Source organism: Phocoena phocoena, chromosome X (assembly GCF_963924675.1).
Source record: "Phocoena phocoena chromosome X, mPhoPho1.1, whole genome shotgun sequence".
NCBI lineage: Eukaryota > Metazoa > Chordata > Mammalia > Artiodactyla > Phocoenidae > Phocoena > Phocoena phocoena.
In genome coordinates this window covers 47,387,027-47,394,186 of record NC_089240.1, presented here as the reverse complement: position 1 = coordinate 47,394,186, position 7,160 = coordinate 47,387,027, and the positions used below count along the sequence as shown (strand labels likewise).

The window sequence follows — 7,160 nt, the reverse complement described above, 5'->3', positions numbered from 1 at the left end:
AAGGGAGAATTAGACAAATCAAAGTCCTCTGAGCAACTGATAAAACAACTGTTGATAAATAGAATATCAAAAGGAATATAGTAGATCTGAAAAAACAGTCAACTAAAACACGATCTTATTGACATATATAGAACACTCCAGTCAATAACAGGCAGAATACATTTTTTTCAAGTTCCCGCAGAATATTCACCAACATAGACCTTTATCCTGGGCCATGAAACAAACCTTAAAAAGTTGAAAAGAAATGATATCATTCATACAGAGTGTGTTCTCTGACCATAATGGAACAAAATGGGAAATCAATAATAGAACGACAAGAGGAAAAATCTCAGAACACATTGAAATGAAACAACGTATTTATAAATAGTCCATGGTTCAAGAAGGAGATCACAACGGAAATAAAATATACATGGAACAGAATAAAAATGAAGTCGCTGGAACAGTGATGACAGGGAAATTTATAGCACTAAATGCTTATATTAGAAAAGAGAAAAGGTCTCAAGTAAATGTTTCTATCCCAAGAAACTAGGAAAAAAGAGAAAAATAAACCAAAAGAAATCACAAGAAAGGAAATAATAAACACCAGAATGGAAATCAAATTGAAAATAGGAAAACAACAGAGACTATCAAAGAAATTGTTATTTTTTCAAAACTGTCACTGAAATTGACAACCCTCTAGCAAGACTGACAAAAATACCAGAGAGATGACACAAATCACCAGTGCCAGGAGTTAAACAGAGGATATGGTTCCAGAGTCTGCAGCTATCACAAAGTATAATATGGGAATACTATAAATACGCTCATAAACTCAACAATTTAGAAGAAAAGGACCAATTCCGCGAAAACCAAAAAGTATCAAAACTCAAATAAGATTAAATAGACATCTGAATAGCACTAAAACTATTCAAGAACTTGAATTTTTAATTAAAAAAAACTTCCAAAAAAAAGTTCCGGGCCCAGATGATTTAAACAGAAAATTATATGAATCAGTTAAAGAAGTCACACCAATCCACACAACCTCTGTCAAAAATTAAAAGGAGGAAAATCTTCCCAACTCATTTGATGAGGACAATATTAACCTGACACCAAAACCAGACAAAGACAATACCAAAAAAGCCATTATGTATCAAATCCGTCATGAATATAAGCACAAAAATTGTTAACAAAATATTAGCAAGCCAAATCTAACACTGTATAAAAAAATATACATCATGACCAAGTGAGAGTTTTTCCAGGTTTGCAATGTTGTTTCAACATTCAAAAAATCAATTAATGTAGTCCACAAAGGCTAAAGAACAAAAATAATATGATTACATCCAGGAATAGAGAAGATTATTGACAAAATCCAACACCAATTCATGATAACAAATTTTCAGAACATTAGGGATAGTGATGAATTACTTAAGCTTGGTAAAGAACGTCGACAAAAACCCTACAGCTAACTTCATACTTAATAGTGAGAGACTGAATGATTACCACTAAGTTTGGGAACAAGGAAAGGATGACCAACTTCTCCACTCTTATTCAAAAAAAGGAAGTTCTAGCCCCTAAAATAAGTAAGGTAAGAAAAACAAATGAAAAACATATAGATGGGAAATGAATAAAACTGCCCATATCTGCACATGACATTGTCTACATAGAAAATAGCAAGAAAACTACAACAAAGAACCTAAACAAAATAACACTCCCAAGCACCCACAAACCCCCAAAACAAAAAGCAAAAACAAAAATTGAGTTAAATCAGGTCTGTGGATACAAAATCAGCACTCAAAAGTCAATTGTGGCTTGGAGCCTAGGCCTGCACTTCCTGGTCAAGAACCCTCAGAACCCCCAGAACTTGGACAGGATTGTAAGTGGTCCCAGTGGCCCTGCTCCCTGCCCCACACCTTTGCCTCTGCTCCAGGGCACTGCACAGGGTGGACGGGACAGAGCCAAGAGGGTGTGAGGGGTTCCTGCCCCTCCCTGGGGCAGTCACCTGGGGTCCAGGGCTGCTGGTGCTGGGGCGGTGACCTCATGGCACATCTGGTTGGGCCCCCAGCGCCTGAGAAGCCCAGCACCAGCCAGAGCAGCTATGTCTGGGGTGGTGTCCAGAGGTGGCTGCAGGGCCATTCCTTTGCATTCAGGGGGATGCAACCAGGTGGAGATGGCCTGCTGGGAAAAGTGTAGCTAAGAGGAAATGCACTGCCTTCCTCCACACTTGTGCAAGTGACTTAGAACTTATTCTCCGGGCATTGTGGTGTAGCAAAATGAAATGCAAGGAATCAAAAGTAAGGTAATTGAAGGCAGTAAAGCTGAAATAAAACATAAACATCATCAGAAAGACCCACTGGAGAAAGCAAAGGATGGAAAATAAAATAAAGCAGTGTTTTATCGTATGTATTTCAGCAGGCCTTTTGAAATTTAGAAAACATGACTACTTTTTCTTTAGAGGACTGCTCTTTTCACTGCCACTTCAATCAAACCAACCAGCCCCTAGATGTCAGCTGTTTGCTATTCTTGTTTATAGTTGGGAACATATTGTTAAATATCTTCCAGCTAGGAATGAGAAGAAAAAAAAACACATAACAGAATTTTACAGGGTTTTTTTGTTTGTTTGTTTTATTTTCTTTTCTCTTGCATCTCACTAGCATTCATCTTTTATTTTTGGTAAACATTTCCATGCTATCCTACTTCATGGAGTCTTGTACATTTAGGCATTAGGTTTACTAAATACCACATCTGCCTATTTAGTCAAATTATTTCCTTTACTTATGGCTTTTTCTATTATACAGTTTTCCTGAGAGCTTGTACAAATTATTACCTGAATCTCTCCAAAACTGCCAAGCTTCCATTTAATCGTCAAAAAATGATTTTATTTCTTCACAGTAATTTGAATTTATATTTCAGTCCTTGCTTATCTTTTGGGAGATGCAGCTATCTACCAAAGCCTGAAGGCACAGAATGTTGATTCTTTTCAATGTCCTTTCTACTTCAGTGTTCAGTTACTGTCTGTCATTTTTCATGGTGATGATTTTATCTGTGGCTTTTATAACCTCTTGGTCAGAAGTCATTACCTTGGTACAGGCTATTAGGATAACTTCCTCTATGAATGAGACTATCCTATATTTTCCCTTTCATTCTGCTAGTTACAGTGTGAGCTCTAAACAAGTATTCCTGACCAAGCTAGTATCTGTTTTCTTGGTACCCGGTTGCCATTTGCACTACTTCAAGTAACCATCCTTTTACTTAAAGTACACATTCCAGCCTACACTGAGATGAACATTCCCTGGTTGTATTTTCTCAATAGTTTTCTCAATGCTGCAGTTTATTGGTTTGATTGTCACAAGCTTAATTTGGGAGATACTGCATTACCTGTAGATCCACTTATCAACTGGAAATGCTGCTTCATTCCACTTACAATTCATAATATTGAGCAAACGGAAAAGCCTACACCAAAATAATTTATTAGATGTTGTTCATATTCAATAAAGCTGGGAAAAATTAATTTGTTAATATGTTGTCATGTTAAAACTAATCAAAACTTACAACTAAAATAAGAATCATACTTTTACAAACAGGAAAGAATGACGACTGAGACGTGAAAAAATGGAACTGAAGCTTCCTATCCCCTAATTTTCAAAGCGTTTCAGAATTTACCTTTAAGGGCTATATTATTTATTAAATAGTGATTTTAAAAGCAAAAAACTATAATTCCAGTGTTTATACCTGCTCAGTAACACTTTAAATTACAAATAATAGTTTCTAATTAACACTAAAGTGAAAAGAATTAACCTTTTGGCCATGTTGATATTTCTGTTACCAAACACACTGCTGGTTGCAAACTGTTCTGTAAATCTGAGATTCACTGCCATTGTTATTTATTTATTACTATTTTTTTACATCCTTATTCGAGTATAATTGCTTTACAATGGTGTGTTAGTTTCTGCTCTATAACAAAGTGAATCAGTTATACATATACATATGTTCCCATATCTCTTCCCTCTTGCAGCTCCCTCCCTCCCACCCTCCCTATCCCACCTCTGCAGGTGGTCACAAAGCACTGAGCTGATCTCCCTGGGCTATGCGGCTGCTTCCCACTAGCTATCTACCTTACATTTGGTAGTGTATATATGTCCATGCCTCTTTCTCGCTTTGTCAGAGCTTACACTTCTCCCTCCCCATATCCTCAAGTCCATTCTCTAGTAGGTCTGTGTCTTTATTCCTGTCTTAACCCTAGGTTCTTCATGACATTTTTTTCCTCAAATTCCACATATATGTGTTAGCATACGGTATTTGTCTTTCTCTTTCTAACTTACTTCACTCTGTATGACAGACTCTAGGTCATCCACCTCATTACAAATACCTCAATTTTGTTTCTTTTTATGGCTGAGTAATATTCCATTGTATATATGTGCCACATGTTCTTTATCCATTCATCCAATGATGGGCACTTAGGTTGTTTCCATCTCCAGGCTATTGTAAATAGAGCTGCAATGAACATTTTAGTACATGATTCTTTTTGAATTATGGTTTTCTCAGGGTATATGTCCAGTAGTGGGATTGCTGGGTCATATGATAGTTCTGTTTGCAGTTTTTTAAGGAACCTCCATACTGTTCTCCATAGTGGCTGAACCAATTCACATTCCCACCAGCAGTGCAAGAGTGTTCCCTTTTCCCCATACCCTCTCCACCATTTATTGTTTCTAGATTTTTTGATGATGGCCATTCTGACTGGTGTGAGATGATATCTCATTGTAGTTTTGATTTTCATTTCTCTAATGATTAATGATGTTGACCATTCTTTCATGTGTTTGTTGGCAGTCTGTATATCTTCTTTGGAGAAATATCTATTTAGGTCTTCTGCCCATTTTGGATTGGGTTGTTTGATTTTTTGTTAATGAGCTGTATGAGCTTCTTGTAAATTTTGCAGATAAATCCTTTGCCAGTTGCTTCATTTGCAAATATTTTCTCCCATTCTCAGGGTTGTCTTTTGGTCTTGTTTATGGTTTCCTTTGCTGTGCAAAAGCTTTGAAGGTTCATTAGGTCCATTTGTTTATTTTTGTTTTTTATTTCCATTTCTCTAAGGAGGTGGGTCAAAAAGGATCTTGCTGTGATTTATGTCATAGAGTGTTCTGCCTATGTTTTCCTCTAAGAGTTTGATAGTTTCTGGCCTTACATTTAGGTCTTTAATCCATTTTGCACTTATTTTTGTGTATGGTGTTAGGGAGTGACCTAATCTCATACTTTTACAGGTACCAGTCCAGTTTTCCCAGCACCATTTATTGAAGAGGCTGTCCTTTCTCCACTGTACATTCCTGCCTCCTTTATCAAAGATAAGGTGACCATATGTGCGTGGGTTTATCTCTGGGCTTTCTATCCTGTTCCATTGATCTATCTTTCTGTTTTTGTGCCAGTACCATACTGTCTTGATTACTATAGCTTTGTAGTATAGACTGAAGTCAGGGAGCCTAATTCCTCCAGCTCCGTTTTTCGTTCTCAAGATTGCTTTGGCTATTCGGGATCTTTTGTGTTTCCATACAAATTGGAAAATTTTTGTTCTAGTTCTGTGAAAAATGCCAGTGGTAGTTTGATAGGGATTGCGTTGGATCTGTAGATTGCTTTCGGTAGTAGAGTCATTTTCACAATGTTTATTCTTCCCATCCAAGAACATGGTATATCTCTCCATCTATTTGTATCATCTTTAATTTCTTTCATCAGTATCTTATAATTTTCTGCATACAGGTCTTTTGTCTCCTTAGGTAGGTTTATTCCTAGTTATATATTTTTTTTAACATCTTTATTGGGGTATAATTGCTTTACAATGGTGTGTTAGTTACTGCTTTATAACAAAGTGAATCAGCTATACATATACATATGCTCCCATGCGTCTTCCCTCTTGCGTCTCCCTCCCTCCAACTCTCCCCATCCCACCCCTCCAGGCTGTCCCAAAGCCCCGAGCTAATATCCCAGTGCCTTGCGGCTGCTTCCCCCTAGCTATCTACCTTACTACGTTTGTTAGTGTGTATATGTCCATGACTCTCTCTCGCCCTGTCAAAACTCACCCTTCCCCCTCCCCATATCCTCAAGTCCGTTCTCCAGTAGGTCTGCGCCTCTATTCCTGTCTTATCCCTAGGTTCTTCATGACATTATTTTTCCTTAAATTCTATATATATGTGTTAGCATACGGTATTTGTCTTTTTCTTTCTGACTTACTTCACTCTGTATGACAGACTCTAGGTCTATCCATCTCATTACAAATAACTCAATTTCATTTCTTTTTAAGGCTGAGTAATATTCCATTGTGTATATGTGCCACATGTTCTTTATCCATTCGTCCGATGATGGGCGCTTAGGTTCTTTCCATCTCTGGGCTATTGTAAATAGAGCTGCAATGAACATTTTGGTACATGACTCTTTTTGAATTTTGGTTTTCTCAGGGTATATGCCCAGTAGTGGGATTGCTGGGTCATATGGTAATTCTATTTGTAGTTTTTTAAGGAACCTCCATACTGTTCTCCATAGTGGCTGCACCAATTCACATTCCCACCAGCAGTGCAAGAGTGTCCCCTTTTCTCCACACCCTCTCCAGCATTTATCGTTTCTAGATTTTTTGATGATGGCCATTCTGATTGGTGTGAGATGATATCTCATTGTAGTTTTGATTTGCATTTCTCTAATGATTAATGATGTTGAGCATTCTTTCATGTGTTTGTTGGCATTCTGTATATCTTCTTTGGAGAAATGTCTGTTTAGGTCTTCTGCCCATTTTTGGATGGGGTTGTTTGTTTTTTTGTTATTGAGCTGCATGAGCTGCTTGTAAATTTTGGAGATTAATCCTTTGTCAGTTGCTTCATTTGCAAATGTTTTCTCCCATTCTGAGGGTTGTCTTTTGGTCTTGATTATGGTTTCCTTTGCTGTGCAAAAGCTTTGAAGTTTCATTAGGTCCTATTTGTTTATTTTTGTTTTTATTTCCATTACTCTAGGAGGTGGGTCAGAAAGGATCTTGCTGTGATTTATGTCATAGAGTGTTCTTCCTATGTTTTCTTCTAAGAGTTTGATAGTTTCTGGCCTTACATTTAGGTCTTTAATCCATTTTGAGCTTATTTTTGTGTATGGTGTTAGGGAGTGATCTAATCTCATACTTTTACATGTACCTGTCCAGTTTTCCCAGCACCATTTAT

The 7,160-nt window shown here is 37.2% G+C and overlaps 1 pseudogene; it reads left to right on the top strand.

Annotated features, from left to right (window-relative positions):
* The first annotated feature begins 2,409 nt into the window (after positions 1 to 2,409).
* Positions 2,410 to 3,440, top strand: LOC136142113 (probable G-protein coupled receptor 160; annotated as a pseudogene).
* The last annotated feature ends 3,720 nt before the right edge of the window (positions 3,441 to 7,160 follow it).